Source organism: Emys orbicularis, chromosome 13 (assembly GCF_028017835.1).
Source record: "Emys orbicularis isolate rEmyOrb1 chromosome 13, rEmyOrb1.hap1, whole genome shotgun sequence".
Lineage (NCBI taxonomy): Eukaryota > Metazoa > Chordata > Testudines > Emydidae > Emys > Emys orbicularis.
In genome coordinates, this window is record NC_088695.1 from 40,287,744 (window position 1) to 40,305,094 (window position 17,351).

Genomic DNA, 17,351 nt, shown 5'->3' on the forward strand with positions numbered 1-17,351 from the left:
AGTCAATAGGAGCTTTGCCACTGATTTAGGTAGGATCATTTTCAAGGCTGAAGTTCACCCTGGCAAAATTTCCACTTAAACCCTTAAGGACTTAGGTGGTGCACAGGACCTGGATAAGTCCTGTGCACAGGGGTCACTCTCACCCTCGTCCCTTAGGATTTGATCCTGACCTTTCACCACTTCTACACTGGTATAACTTCATTGGCTGGAATGGAGTTAATCCTGCTCCTAGTATGAGAACAGAATTGGGCCCAGTGGGTGTAATTCTCACAGTGGCTTCAAGCTGCTTGTAGAGCCATAACGTACAAGCTGAGCTTTTTTACCAATGCTAGTAGTTGTAATAGAGATGCCTTTTCTGTAATTACTGAGTTAGTCTGTTTTTATAGCAGAAACTTTCAGTGTATTTTGCTAGCAAAAGTTTATGACAATTTGTTATAAGTATTGCAGCCCAGATGACTTTTTTACAACTATTTTAAGATGAATGATTAGGCCTTAGGAAGACAAGGCCTTGATGAGTTGTCAAGTATAAAGACACAATTTTGGTTGAGAAAGCTATACTCTGTCAGCATAATCATGCAATGAAAATGATTTCACTTTCGTACTTTGCTAAACCTATAGACACATGCAAATATTTCAGTAGAAGCTGTGAAGTTTCAAGTACGATGAAACCTGTGAAAGCACCTCTGGGATCAGCAGAATTCGGTCACCTCCTAGAAGTGGGTCTTTACCTAGATGCAAAACAAAATCATTCTGGAGATCTTGAGGATATTTTAAAGGGGTTACTCAAAATGAGGTGCTGCTGAGGCCCTACAACCAGGTTTCACTGTACATCAGCAGCATGAGATATTTAAGATAATGTTACACTCAGCACAAAAGCTGACTTCTGCTTTGAGTGCCTGATTCTACAATAGGTCACTATAAAGGCTCTTTTCTTTTTTTATCTGTGACGGTGACAGGTATTGACCAATGAATGAAATAAGGAACACTAGAAGCACTGATGAATATGCCAAAGAAAAACAGTGGTTCAAACCTTTAGGACCGGGCACAGGCTACTGCCTGAATTCCTTTTGGGAGCATACATAGGAGTGTGACGCTCTGAAAAGATCCAGCTTAGCTCCACTGGTCAATTCAAAGCCAGGTCCCCATCCCTCACACCCTCAATGGGGAGTCTCTGACAAGTGGTGGCGCTAGATTTACAAGCCTTTGTACTAGAGCAAAAGGACCTGACTTGTTTACAGCTCCTGTGCCTGCTGAAACTCTCCCTGCCACCTTCCCCTCACACCCGGTGCAGAGCCAGGCACGGGGTAGCTCCGAGGAAGTCTCCTTTCTGAGTCACAGGGTGGCTCTTTATCGCATATGCTCCATGTGCGACAGTGTCACACCGGGATAGTCCCTCCCAGGGAATCTGTACTGCGGCGCAGAGAAGTTAGTTTTGCCCAGTCTCTCCTGGAAGCAGATGTCATTCCTAGTGCTGAGCAATGTCGTACTCACTCGGGAGGCTGGTAGGAGACCTTGTTGTGTTCTTTTAACCAGGTCAGGGCCAATTATCCATGCATGTGCAGTCCATGCCCCTTCATGTTGCCGGTAGAGGGAGGACGTTATGGAAGGAGCTTGACCAGCAGATCCACTGAACAAACCCTCCATATAACAGCAGCCCGGAAAGCTGCCATGCTGCAGCCATGATCTACAATGGCCTCAGAGGGAGGATTGTGCCCCCATCCCTCAAACCACCACATAGAACCACTGAGCAAACCATTAACAGGGGCTTTGTGTCAAGCTTTAATGGGCCCTTTAATCATGCCGCTCTTCTCTAAACGCTCTTTAAAAACTGGCACAGACTCCTGCTGCATGCAGGACCTTGTACTGGGGTTTTTCTGAAGTTTCCTTAGTCCTAGGAGTTATGTAAGTGGTTTGTTTATTACAGAGCCAAGGTGGGTGAGGTAATTTCTTTTCTTGGACCAACTTCTGCTTTCTTTCCAGTGTATGGGAGTTACATGATGGTATCTTGTTTGAGATGGTCCCTTCTGGAGTATGTGATGTTTATTCCAGGCACTTTCCGGCTCTAATCAGGGATTTCCTAAGAATTCTGTTTAGTTAGGGCATATATAGACAGTGCCACTCTGATTTCTTTGGGAGAGATTTGAATCAGGTCGTGGCTACACTGTCCTCCAGGGCTTGATTCAGCCATGGGTTATGCCATCTCAAAGTAAAGGTAGGTGGTCACAACTCCACTCTGCCAGTGGCTTCCCAGCCAGCCAGCCCAACCCTGAAAGTGGATGGAGGTAAGGCTAGGACCATGAACGAGGCAGGCTCCACCCATTGGATCCACTGGAGGAGGGCAGCTATGCAAATGCTACCTGCTCTCCCCAAGGAGTGAACACTGACCCCCCCCTGCACTGAGTATGCAATTCACTGCTCACTGCAGCAACGGGGGAGAACCCAAGATCAAATGTTGGCATTCTGCCTGCCGTGCTTTCTTGGAGAATGTTTCTCTTTTATTTTGACTTGATAATTAAAGACTTCTTAGAAACAGATCATTGCATCCATCTAGTTTCCTCTCTATTCTAGTGTTGTCTCATCAGTCACGAAAGCTACTATAGCTCATATTCTCCAGCACTGAGACTGTGTTTTGAAACCTGGGATCTCCAAATGTTCTCGTCTATTTTTGTAAGTTGGCATACTTGTTTCCTAGGTTATTTTTTTTTTCTCTCACTGAAGCAGTTTGCAAAACAATTTTGATTACACTGAATCCTGTAAAGTGGGGAAACGGCTCTGGAATAATGTAATGAGACTTTGTAAAGAGCAGTTGTCAAAACACGCAACTCTGTAATGGCTGCTTTACATTTTTACTGCACAATGAAATGTACCAAGTGGAAGAGCAATGGAAGTACAACTTTGTATCCATTAAGAGAACGAAACAAAGGCGTTGCCAGAAAACAGATGCTGTAGCCCTATGTACAGTTGACACCATTATAAATAGACTTCTGCAACACTCCGGTATTTACCTTTACAATAGTACCTGTAGTACACTGCACCCTTCAAATTGGCAATACTGCAAGTACCAGTATTAGCAGCTCAGGTGTTTCAGAACCTGGAATAAACAGGCAGATTAGTCACAAAGGCCCAGATGCACAAAGATATTCAGGCGCCTAAAACTCTTACTGACTTCAGTGGGAATTAGGCACCTAAATACTTCTGAGGCTGTGGGTCAAACTGCAGCTACGAAAGTCTTCCTTTTAATGCAGCCCAATGTATCACTTAAAAAAACCAGGGTAGATCTCTCCCCACACCACACTCACACAGAGAGACTACCCTGAGCATCCCACTGTATGTTTAAATAAGTCACTACAGATGATTGTTTCACACCCTCTGACATACCACACAAAACCATCATTATTTAGTGTGAACCCACCAACACAAGGCCTATGCACCACTCAGGCCCTCCAAGGCCCAATTCTGCAGGACTAAAGTCAGTGGGAATTTTGCTATAGATTTCAGTGGGAGCCCTGAGGGCAGAAGTGGGATTGAAGTGGTGCATAGCCCTTGTGTTGTCCTCTGCACAGGGCTGAATTTCACTATAACATCTTACTTAAGTAAAGCTGTTCTCAAAGGATGACCCTGCTCACACTTGGCTTTAGAAAGCCCCTTTGTACTATCGTAATCTTATCGAGTGAATGGCCACTCCTCCTTGTATTTAAAAAAACACCTAAAGTGATGTAAAGCTCTGATGCTCCTTTCACAATAAAGATCTCAGTGATATAAATCACTTGTGTCTCTTTTATAATTAACACCCGCAGCTTTGTGATATTATCCACGGCAGATTATGCAGCTGACCGACTCCAGGTCTCGCTCATGTTATAGAATTGTAATGAATGAAATCTTTTAGCCTAGAAAAGGGGGTAAATGACAGCAGGCCAATCCTGTCTGTCCCATTCCTTTAACCTTCTTTTTACAAAGGTGACTCCAAATGCGCCTTTGGAAAGGAATCTAGAAAACAGACAGGCCTTTCGAAAAAGCAAATCCTGTGTTCCAACCCTACAATGATTTCCACACAGGCGCTCTCCCCCCCCGCCTGCCCGCCCATGGAGCTCCAGTGACTTCCTTCGGGGTCCACTCACAAAGATTCAATTGCAGGGTGAGGCTCATGTTTGTAATCACCTGCTTACAAGGAGGCAGCCTAGTCCAATAGGGCATTGGCCCAGGCGTCCTGTTCCCAGCTCTGCCGCTGACCTGCAAGATCCTGGGCAAGTCACCCCTCAGCCCAGATCCTCAAAGGTATTTAGGCATCTAGCCCCCACCAATTTCAATGGCACTTAAATACCTGGGAGGATCTGCACCTCTCTGTGCATCCGTTTCCCATCCCACCCTCTAGCTGTCTTGTTCGTTTAGACTGTAGGGTCTTTGGGGCCAGGCCTGTGTCTCACTCTGTGTTTGTACAGTGTGTAGCACAATGTTGGTCCTCAGTTGCAAGTTGGACCTCTGGGCACTACCATAAATCAAATAATAATTACCGTAAGGGATGGCGGTTTGTCATTCCCTGAAACACACACGCCATCGCTGCTGGGGCGTGTGCATTAGCTGGTTTACTTCAGAGTGTGTTTGGCTCATGGGAGCTATGTATTGCCTGGCTACATCTACGCCACAGGCCCAGGCCTTGTCTCCTAGGTAACCATGCCTGCTGGAGAGCATGTCTTACTATTACAGAACGGGTCTTTGCTGGGGGGAAACGGCAACGTTATTTTGCTAGGGAAGGATAAATGTGTGAGGCCAGGGATGAGAGGCCAGTTCAAGCTAAGCAGCTCACGCTGATCCACCCCGTGTAATGTTCACCAGCCCTTCAATGCTTCTCATGCCAAGCAGTTTTATAACTCAAACAAGCGATTTCTTATTTCCCATGAAGCCAGTTTCTGACAGACGGGGCGGGGGAAGGTCAGTCGTCGCTGAGGTGGGGAAAACCCTCATTTGGAAGATCGTTAGTGAGTCAGTTAATATGAGCAGCAAATAGGAGAAGCACCAAGATTATGCTGTGAGAGGCCAATGAAGAGAAAGTTGGCCTCGTTGTCTATCCCATACTTAAGACACAGCCAAGTTCTGTTCTCACACCCTTAACTCTTCCCTCTTCCGGGTGATGGTTGTTGCCATATTACTAGGGTTACTCAACACTCAGAACTGCAGATGAAACTACTCAGCACCCCTTGGTGTCCCTCATTGGGCATCCAAAATCGGTGGCTTCCTGCCTTTGAAAATGTTGGCCTATGTGGCTTGTCCTACATTACACACTGAGTCAGTGGCAACATTTGGTGTAGACCCAGGAATCCTTATTCTAAGTCCTATGGTCTAACCCCAAGACAACTCCCCCTTCCCAGATCATTTACCCACCAGGTAATTTTGAGTAGCATGTTGCTCTGATGCTTCAGAGCCAGAGCCCTGTCTGGTGTAACTCTGCATTGGGTTAAATGGAGATACACAGAACTACATGAGCTAAGGATCTGGAGCAAGCTTCACAGAAGTATTTCGACATCTAAAGGTGCAGACTAAGTCAATGGGAGTTAGGCACCTAATCCATTTCAGTGCTTTTGAAAAGCCCACTGAGCGCCTAGCTGCACCTTTAGGTGCTTTGGCCTGATCTTAACCATCAGATGGGTGGAAGGATACTATGCCAGAAATTAAATGTCAGTGAATTAAGCCTAACCGCTATTCTCAATAACCAGCTTTTTGTTTTCATGCAATGCTGAAAATGCCGGCCATTTAACTGGTTGTACAATCCAGATTCTTTTTCATGTTTTTTGCAGTTTGATCTTTTGCCACTTACTCAGGATTCTTCTCCAAACACAGGCTGAAACTGCCACTGATTTAATAAGTTGACTTTTTTTTTTTTTTTTTACTTTCTTTTGGGATGACCTGCTTTATTACACACTAAAGATATTGACTTTCTGCTAAAATTTGATCAGACAGAATTTTGCATCACTCACCAGACAGCCAAGTGCTTTAAAACAAATGGCTCTAAAGACACAGGAATGATACCGTTAATTTTTAATCAGTTACAAATCAAAATAGACCCACATCAGACCCCTCACTCTTCCCCCATGCCCATGAACATTGGTGTACAGTTTGGAAATGAATCTGTCCTACTGTATTTTCCACTGCATGCATCCGATGAAGTGGGTTCTAGCCCACGAAAGCTTATGCCCAAATAAATGTGTTAGTCTTTAAGGTTCCACAGGGACTCCTCGTTGTTTTTGCTGATACAGACTAACATGGCTACCACTCTGGAATCTATCCCTGTGAGCCTGGATTTGGGTCAGATCCAAACAATAAAGTGCTTGTTTTTGTGACAATTTCAAAACAAACTACTAATGAGGTTTTAGCATCAGCCTCTCCAAATGCTAACTCTGAATTGAGCTTGGACCTCAGCCCAAACCTACTGTAGCGCTCAGCACCAGTTCAGCTAGTTGGCCTGTGTCTAGTTCCAAGTTTAAGGATTAATCAACTCTAAATAAGCAGATGCTTAAGTGCAGCCTGAACAGAGCTGATTTCCTGAATCAGCCATTAGTCTCCTATTTCTACACATGTGCAGCCGTCATTAACCTTAGGGGAGGGAAGGCAGTGTAGGCGATGGTTGGAGAAGGAAGCTCAGAGTCAAGACTTTGGGACTTTATTCCTGGCTCTGCCACTGACTTGCTACATGGCCTAGGGCAAGCCCCTTAATAGCCCTGTTCTGTAGTTCGCTCATTTGTAAAATGGGCCTGATGTGCATAAGCCCCTCTTTTAAAAGTTTTTAGTGTCAAAGATGATCCACCTACAAAGTCAGTCAGGAAAGTGTTTACTAGGAAAATAAAAGTCACATCAGCAGAGAATTTGGCCCAGCGTCTTCCCAAAAATCTAAAACATTCCATTTTTTGTCTTGACAATTACAGGAAGCTAAGAATGTTGCAACACTGGACAATTGTGGTTAGGTGACACCACATTACTCATTGGGGGAACTTCGGTTTATGGGAATTAACTGATAGGAAGCTTCTATTGAAGTGAACGATGAGGGGAGTTGTCTGATGATTGATTGTGACTAGAGAGAGACTGGATGCTACTGAGTTGTGTTTAGGTTGAATTTGCCTGGAGATGTGCAGCTTCTGTCGCCTCTGAAGGGAAAACCTGATGCCAGAGCTGAGGCATGAGATCACGCTTCAATCATACTGAATCCCTCGTTCAGTTTTCTGCCTAGAGGTCACAGGGTTTGATCACTCCAACATGGGCAATTCTTTTCCAGTTCAAAGGGAGTCTGTAAAGTCTCCACTAATTGCAGCACAGACGAGTAGGTACAGACTGAAACAAGGATGTTCTTGCTTGTAAATAACAACAGCTGGGACTCCTTAGACTCTGGGATTTGTGTTTGGCGGGGGAGGGGGGGCAATCTGCTGCTGAAAAAAGCAAACTCTGTAGCTGCTAACACGAGGCACTGGGTGTTTTTTAAACTCCCACCATGCTGGGAAAATACACCAGTGCAGGAATGATCTAGGGTGAAATCTGCCCCCAAAATCAACAGTTTTGCCACTGACTTCAAGTGGCCAAGATTTCATCCTCTGGCCTCCTGAGCGGTAAAAGGATCAGCAGCAGTGTGCTATGCTGGTTCGCTATTATGGCACAAACACTTCCTGCTGCTCTGGCTCTATTGGCTTTCTTCAGAAATGTGTCTGTGTTCATCAACTTTGCTGCTGCACAAATGCCAGCCAGAACATTACAGAGCTTGTTAAGATGCATGTGATTTTAAGGGACAAGAAGCAAAACGGCCACCAGGTGTAACAGTGAGAGTGCAGGGATGTGGAGCAGGGTCTTGGAAAGCCAGCGGGTTGAGATTCTTTTTACCATGAGCCTAATTGGAGGAGTCTTTTTTTTTTCAATCCAGAAAACTGAAACACATTGCAGCTACTTTCTGATCCCCTTGGCAAGATAAAGCCAAGAGCATTGAGCCCTCCAGGAATAGTAAAGGATTCAGTCTCCAAACACCATGCTGATCTGCATGTATTAAGCACTATTCCATGTCATTGTGGACTATTAGGTACTGTAATTAGTCACCATGGGAGTTATACATCCCAAGTCAAAGGCAACTGTACATAATTGATGTCATGGTCTATTACCAGGGGCAGACAAGCCCATTAAGAAGGCAGCCTGTTGCTCTCCGAATTTATTGCTTGAGGGGAAAAAAAGTAATTTGAAATTAATAAAACTTGATCTAATAGAATAGGAAATAGGACACAAAACAGGGCGAGGCAGAGTACAGTGAAATTGCTACTTGGCTAATGAAAGCTGAGACCAAAAAGGGATGATATTATCATTAAAGAAGGCAGTGTAAGTGTAATTAACCTAATTTTAATCATTTCTCCATCTGTTTGCCTTTGTGCATGTATTCTAGTCCGATTTCAATGGAGGTAGATGCCTAAATAGCTTTGAGCCCTATGGATCCTACTTATCTGGGCCTTGGTGGTTTCACATTAACCATTTGGCTCCCCTCCCCCCGAAACTGGGCAGGTTTCAAACCAAACTAGCTAATTACTAGTAAGTCTGCAACAGGACCCAATCCTGCACTGGGCCCCTGGGAGATGCATTAAAATGACCAGCAAAGGAAAAGCCTTTCCCGTCTCTCAAATCTAGGATTGTTTGGCACTGAACTCGTACTATGCCTGTTTCAAGCCTGGTTTGTTCTAACTGCTTGCCCTGAGTGTTATTCACAGACCAGTGCTGCTCCTGAGAGGGATGGCGGTTACCATGAGGTGGACTGGAAGGCCCCAGTTGTTTCCCTGCATTCCAATGAACTCCCGTTCTTCTTGTAAGGGAACTAGGGGTTATTGTCCCACTAGAGCATAAGTGGGTTTCACAGGACTAATGCTCTAGGCCAGGAGCAATTATCAGCTCTTGGAGAGGTGTTAAATACAACCAAGGAGGGAGATTAGCACTTTGGTCTCTCCTCCAGGGTGGCTGAGCAAAGGGGAGAGAAATTCAAGGGAGGTAAGCAGAAATGGCCGGCTCCCTGTCCTGCTACAGCCAGAGGGAAGAGAAGCCAGAGTTGGTCCCAGGCAGTGCGCTTTGCAGTTACAGGGGATGAGCCGTGACCCTACCCCCACTCCCACAGTAAGGGAGGAGAAGAAGGAGATTTCGCTAGGTAAGCCCTTTCCCGCTCTGCTGAAATTCAGTTTATTGTGAAGTTTGATGGTGACAAACTTACTTGAAACCATTTTACTCCTCTGTGCAAACTCTGATCCACCCCACAACTGGGTAGGGCAGATGAAGGGAGATTTTTTTTTTCCAGAACTGCTTATAATATCTTAGAGACTAACAAATTTTTTTGAGCATAAGCTTTCGTGGGCTACAGCCCACTTCTTCGGCTGTAGCCCACGAAAGCTTATGCTCAAATAAATGTGTTAGTCTCTAAGGTGCCACAAGTACTCCTGTTCTTTTTGCGGATACAGACTAACACGGCTGCTCCTCTGAAACCTGCTTATAATATATAACTTTTAGTTTAAAAAAAAAAAAGTGCTACACCGCCTCTAGCTGCTCTGCCTTGTGGCAGTGGTGGGCTAGGGTAGCTGTTCCTACACAAATGCCCATCTTGTGTCTAACTGATCTCTTACCTATCCCCAGGTTAGTTATTCTCTCATTTCAAGTTCTTATATATACATCCTGCTGCCTATGGGTTTCTCTCCCCCCCCCCCTCCCCCAACCCCACACACACACACACATTATCTCTCTCTCCCTCCAGGTAAGGAGGGGGCAGAAGCTGTGAAACCTCCACAGCACAGGCAGATGAATTAGCAGACACAGCCCCATCACAGACAGGGGAAGTCTTTGTGGCAGGGAGGGGATGGGCACAGGTGAGGAAGTGAGGCTGCTGGGGCCTTTATAGGTCTGTCCTGTGAGAAACAATCTGCCACACTGAGCCTGGGTCAGTTGGCTTGGGTTTACGGGGTTTGGGCTGTGGGGCTAGAAATTGCAGTGTAGGGTTGGGCTCTGAGACACACAACTCCTCCCCCCCCGCCCCTGGCCGGGGGGTTTAAAACCCAGCCTCCAGCCTGAACATCTACACTGCAGTTTTTAGCCCTGCGAGCCTGAGTCAGCTGACCTGGACCAGCCGTGGCCATGCTGCAGGTCTTTTATTGCAGCGTAGCCATACCCCCTGTGTCACCTCACGTAGCCCTACCGCAGCCAGGACCGGTGTTTGGTTGGCTGCGCAAAACCAAATTAAACCTCAGGAAGCTTTAAACAAAATCCTCAAAGGAAATCTCCGCCCCAAAACGAGCAACCGCCCGAGAGCTGGGGAATCCGTGGTGGGTTAAACAGACCCCCAAACCAAACTCCACTGTTATGAAGCCACTAGAAGCACAGCTACCAAAATGGTATGTCGAGGGTTCCTGAACAATGCAAAAAAGCCCACATTCTGCCCCCGCCCAGTTGCGGAGAAGAAAGCTGAGACTGTGGCTAGAACAGGATTTGCTGCCGGAGGCAGATCCTCTGCTGGTGTAAATTGTCCCAGCACCATTGAAGTCAGATCTACAGGGCTTGATATCAACAGGGCTAGGACAATGTACACTAACTGAAGAGCTGCCCCCAGCTTTTACTGGCGAGGGGGATATTTAAACAGTGGCCATGAAGTAGAAATCTTGAGCAGAGAAACTTGGATTAAAAAACCCTCAGTATTAAATAATTATTATTAATACTTAGCATCTTCTTAGCGGTAGATCTGACAGAGCTTTAGAAAGATGGTTAAACATTATTATCCCCATTTTACAGAGAGGAAAAAATGATGTGCAGAGGCCCAGATCCTGGAAGGTATTTAGGCTCCTACGTTCCACTGAAATCAATGAAAGTTAGGAGCCTAAATACCCTTTGAGATCTGGCCAGAAGAGTTTACATGACTGGCACCGTTCCATGGCTAGTCTACAGCAGTGCTGGGGAAAACAACAAGCCTGCTAATTCTCCTTACAGTGCCCTCTCCCCATTAGGCTACACTGTGCTAAACTTGTACAGTTCAGTCACTAGAATGAATTTGCATCAGTTGAGCCAGTTTTGAACATTGATATGAGAAGGGAAAGTGGTGTCTGGTAAGGGGGAAGGTCCCAAAGCTCAGATTCCTTCCAATCTGAATGTCTACACAGCGATTTTAAGCTCCACAGCCCGAGTCTGCTATGGCCAGGCCATGCGTCTCTTATCCCTGTGTAGACGTACCCAAAGGCTGCTGGGATTTATACACGACAGGGTGCTGAGAAAATGAAGAGGCGGTTGGAAGATCGCTTCCTGGAGCAAGGTCCTCTGTGAAGCCTCTGCTACTTGCTGCCATTATTGAAGGTAGTCATTTCTCAGCCCTATAGCTCTCAAAGCGGGTGAGTGTTATTATCCCTATTGACAGATGGGGATTGCTGAGATACTGAGAGGAGGGGAAGTGACTTGCCAAAGGTGAGCTAGGAACAGAAATCAAATCAGCTGGGGTGAAATCCTCCTGGCTCTCTAGAATGAACTGAATGGCTCTCTTGCCATTGGTTTCCTTGAGGCCAGGATTTCACCCGATTTCCCAGTCCAGTCCCCTCAATCACAATTGGCAGCTATAAAATTTCAGCTGAAGCATGATTAGAAGAGAAACGTGGGCTTAGCCTCTCTGTGTGGAACTGGCAAAACAAATGAATGCTGTGTGCCTGGGGAACTCGGCTGACGTCTCCCGGTGTAACAGGAGACGACAAAGGTTATCAGAGCAGAAGAATCACACTTGGGTGAAAGTAAATACACCTGGTAGGGAAAACGACTTTAAATAGCTCCCGGTGACCTTTGACAATTTGCCTCCCTAGTGTAACACCAACTGAGGATGGCTAATGACAGTTTATCAAAGAGCTAATCCATTTCCGGTGTTCAGTTTTCTGCTTTCTCTTCCTCCAGAAATTACGGACTCATACTAATAACGTATGTTATCCTGGGGGGGGAGTAATCTCGGGAATCTCAGTGACAAATCCTGGTAGATTGAAGTCAAAGGCTCTTACTGCTTAATGAATTGAATATGTATATTGCAGTCACCTCTCAAGGCAGGTTGGGACTGTGTGTGTGTGTGTGCGCGCACAACATCTAGTGCAATAAATGGCAGTCCTTGTCCCAAAGACCTTACAGTCAAAAAGACAAGACCTAATGGGGGTGTGGGGCTAAATGTGGCCGGGGTTGGGATAGAAAGGGTAACTACAATAAAACCATGTGTGCGATTCTTAGCCAGCTGGGCTCAGAGATTACGATTTGTTATCTGGATTAATAAGTGCGGGGGACAGTTTTGGATTTCTCACCAAGATTAGTGTTTTGTGACCCTTCCTAGTTTGTTTAGAATTGGTGGGTGGTGTTTTGATTTTTCTGCTTATATAGGGATGCTAGGTGCGAACAGTGACCTCCTAGCAAAATTCTAACTCACTGGTAATTATTTTTCACCTAGCTAAACACTTGTGGTTTCAATTAAATAAAATGCCTTCACTTCATATCATGAACCATTGGGCATTGTTGTTAAGCAGTTGCCACCCTTCCCCCAGAGTTAGCTGCATTTCAGTAGTAAGATAAGATGATCCCTTTGTATATTTTGGCATCTTTGTAAAGCTCTTTAAGATGAAAAGTGTTAAATCAATTTAAGATTGCAATACTTCAATGAGCAAGGTGATGTGCTGTGCTACTCCTGTGCTAGTCTCCAGCCAATCCACAAGCCAGGAACTGGTCTGGTAACTTTCAGGGCAGGTATATGTCTCACAGGTAGACCAGAAGCTCAGTTTGCTCAAGGTCACCTGAGGGCTTGAAATTCCCTGTGGCCTGATAGTGCCAACAGAATCACCAAGCTTTGGCCTGCTCCCACCCTGCTCTTGCTCCTGCTCCAGCCATGTTCTAACTCCGGCCTTGCTCCATTCCTGTCTCTGGACTCCTGATTCACTGCTTGAGATCCAGACAACAGAACTATGGCCCAATTCTGCAATGTTAACTCAAGCAAATAGTCCCATTGGCTTTGGGGGAGCTATTCATGGTATCCCTGTCACTGTCCTGAAGAGCTTGCAACCTAAATACGCAAGCCAGACACAGGGTGGGAGGGAAAACAGAGGGAAAGAAGTAATTTGTCCAAGGTCACACAGGAGATGAATGACAGCAACAGACCTCCTGACTCCCAGCCTCGTGCCTTCCCCACTGTATACGCAAATGAAGGATGCGGGATTGGGCCCCAAATAGCCAAATCTAAATATGACGCCTACAAGGGAAACAGTCCTACAAATAGATGTTATGAAACAAAAAGGTTCAAAACTCGCCCTCCCCGATGATACCAAAGGAAGGAGTACGTTTCCAGTAATGAAACCTCTTGTACTAGAAATAGGGTGGTAACCTGGGGTTTGAGTCTGGGTTGTACCTCTAAGGGTATGTCTTCACTACCGGCCGGATTGGCGGGCAGCGATCGATCCAGTGGGGATCAATTTATCGCGTCCAGTCTAGATGCGATAAATTGACCCCCGAGCGCTCTCCCGTCGACTCCTGTACTCCAGCTCGGTGAGAGGCGTAGGCAGTCGACTCACCGTAGTGAAGACACCACAGTAAGTCGATAGATCGATTCAAACCCCCCCCCCCCCCGCTACCCAAGTGTAGATCAGGCCCAAGAGTGTCAGCAAGGAACTCCCATCCCAAGGGGAAGGGACACGATAGTGGCTTTAAGCCACCTTTGTGCCCTTCCCATCCTGAGCTGCTCTGTTGTACTCCTGGGATTTCCAGAGTGCTGTGTGCTGCGGCCCTGTCTCCATCATACCCCTTCCTCACCCTGCCAGTCCCCCATACCCCTGGGGCTGGTGAGGTGGTCCTCGGAAGTCAGCCTTTTAGGACCCCTTTACACCGCTCTGGCTCTTTCCCCTGGCCTAAATGAGCTGGAGCGTGGGTGAGACATTCACCCCGTTTTCCCGTGGCCTCAAGTAAAGCGCACTCCCACTCATCACAAGTTATCTTCTTCGATTGACTCAACAACTGTATGAAATTAACGCTAAGAAATTACTCGGAATTTTGGGACTAGCCTGGATCCGATCTCTACAATGGCCCATCTCAAGTATTGACACAGTATGGAGCCGTCAAAGGGAGCAGCTTTTCCAAGAAAGAATGAATAGCCTTTTCAAGCTGACAAGTCAGTTAGTCCATGCCCAGAGTAGAATAACGGTGTTGGTCAGATGTGCAAGGCACCAGAGATGTCATCAAGATGGCTCCTCTAGCAGAGTGTGGATACAGTAGCGGATTTCTTTTATCATGCATTGAAGCTGTCCAGCTGTGGAAGGGTATCCAATGATGGTTGGCTTGGCTGGAATTGTTGCCTGGATGGTGATGGAGTGCCCAAAGGAATAAAGTTGATTGTACAAGCACGAGAGATATGAAAAGCCCATTGTACTTAATGGAGTCAGTAGATGAAATGCAATATCTGATGGAATCTAAGAAAATGACTCATGTCACTGTTATAAATATCAGCCCACTTTCTAGGGAACTTATTCTCCTGGGATCTGCATTTGCATTGAATTTGCACCAGGCATCCCCACACCCAAGACTCCAACCTCTTCTGAGCCTCAAGGATACACACTGCCTGACCTACCCTCTACTGCAGAACAGCAAGGGGGAGCCCATAATGAGGCCAGCTATCACCCACCGTAGTTCTCCTCTTCCTTTTCCCAGTGCATGGCAGCACAGCATGCAAGCCTGACTCTCTAGCTATTGAACACTTAGCTTGTAGATTTCTCTTGCCTGAGACATCCTAGTACATCACTGAGAACAATGAGGAAGTGGAGCTGGCATTCCTCACTCATATGAGGAGAAATGACATCTTCCTGTCGAATCTTTGAGGAACATCGTACCATGGAAGCTGCAACTCAAGGCTTATGCTCTGCAAAAAAGCAAGTGACTGTGATGCCCTCTGGAAAGAAGTGTAGCTGATAATGAAATAAATATGTTAAAAAAATAGATGTTCCATGCTGACTTATCTTTCATGGGCAGTCAGACTCTCTATGCTATATTTGATTAAAATAATAAAAATGAGTTCTATTGAGGGGAAGAGAGGGGAAGAGAGGGGAAGCATAATTAAGAGACATCAGTACAAACTCAAGTGTAAATCTGAAGTAATTCCACTGATTCAGTGAATGCCTCAGTTTATGCAGGTGGAAATGGGTATAATTTGCCCCACTGGGGAAAAATGACACTCCCTACTTTCCATTGGCCTCCAGAGGCATTGGCTAAGACTGATCAGTTACAAATGGGCACAGAGAGTGAATTCCCTTCTTGCTTCAGGAACGGCCTTTCTAGGCAAGAGCTGAAGGACATTGGTAAATCAGTGAGGGGAAATATGAGCAGCATTTATACCTGTTCTGTGCATGGAGTTCTTTAGGGATATCAATTTTCCCAGCACTGAATTCTTACCCCTTTTAAAAGTGACTAGTTCATTCTCCAGGCGAGTCTAATAACCTTGTCATTACAGTATTTTTTTCACTTTCAATTAAAAATTTGTTAGCTGGGAGAAGAGTAGAGGTTCGGAAGTGGGACTGGTTCAAGTGTGAAGGGAAAAGAATGGAAAGCTTGTATGAAACCCAGTGGTGAGATCCAGATTCTGCGTCCTGTGTGTAGCTTTCACAGGACTGATAAAATCAGATTGCTTTGATACTTAGCATGTATAAAAATGCCTTTAATTCCATTTTTATAAGCACTGAGATCTTTGCAAGACTGAAGTCTCGCGAAGATTGACTTCAGCAACCTTTTTTTTTTTTAATTATTTTTGCTGCATATTCCCACACCCTCTCCACAGATGACTGATTTACAACAAGTCTATTACATTCCAGATTAAACTAACCTAGGAGTAGATGACAAATGTAGAGTACACGGTGGTTCAAAAGACAAGCTACAAGCAGACAATGATCAGCCGGGAACCTGAACATCAGTTCCAAGCTGCCAAGACTCCAACTGAAAAAACAAATATTTCCACTATAAAACAACCAAACTATCGTCCTGAGTGTTGCAACAGATGTAAAAGATTCTGGCTCAACCAGCCCTGTGGCTTGGCTCTTTGTTTACAATGACTGAGAACATATTTATTTACACATTTCAAGAAATACACACTTAAGCATATTTACAATATGTCTAATGTTCAAAGTCCGAGGTCATGTGATATGCTACTTTAACCACATCTGCTCCTATTTAGCATAAATTCTATCCACAGCTGGCCAGATCCGTAGTGATACATTTTTCAATTGCATGGTGTGTGGTTTATTCTCCTTCTTTAAATTAGGAGAGATTAGATCAGTCTTGTTCCCACTCAACAGGTACAAATGCTTAGTGCTCAAACTCATCCTTAGTGGTATTTCTGGTTCTCACATTCATTCTATTTTTCCTTCAGAAAGGGATCCATTATATGCAATTTCCTCTATCCCTCAAGAAACTGATACCCTCAGAGAGCATACCAATGGGCCTTGAGGAAACAATGGGGAAGCTAATAACTGGGGAATGGCCCTGGCTGGCAAGGTTTACTCTTCCCAGACCTGAGCCCAGGATCAAAGGGGAAAGACCCTTAAAAGATGCTGGCCTAAGGAGGGATTGCATAGTTTGTCAGCAGCAGCTGACGGTGAGTCTTGGGCTACATCTACACTACAGGGGGGGGTCGATTTAAGATACGCAAATTCAGCTACGTGAATAGTGTAGCTGAATTCGACGTATCGCAGCCGACTTACCCCGCTGTGAGGACGGCGGCAAAATCGACCTCCGCGGTTTCCCGTCGACGGCTCTTACTCCCACCTTCGCTGGTGGAGTAAGAGCGTCGATTCGGGGATCGATTGTCGCGTCCTGACGGGACGCGATAAATCGATCCCCGAGAGGTCGATTTCTACCCGCCGATTCAGGCGGGTAGTGTAGACCAGGCCTTGGACAGACACAACCTGCAGCAAGCAGGCTTTCCCCCAGCCCACTGCCGAAGTTAAGGGGGTGAATGGCACTTACTGAAGCGTGCAGGGGAAGATTAAGGCTTAGGTTAGGCATATAGACTTTATTTTGTTTTATCCCCTTTGCTATTCACCTTAAGATGAATAAATAATGCTTTGTATGGAAGAAGCTGTTCTTGAGTCACTTTAACTTCTATCACAGGCTCCTGGACGAAAAGCACTTTCAGGCATGGAACACAGTGGTCACTTGGGTTAACATGGTTGGTAAATAGCGCTGTATGCACTGATCCAGTCTGAGTGGTAGGATTATATGGTTACACCCAGAGAGGGTGAACGGAGTGAAACCTGCATTGAAGAAGGACTGAAAGGAGTCTAAGGTGCAACTCACTTTGTAACCATGACAGTGATGTATAT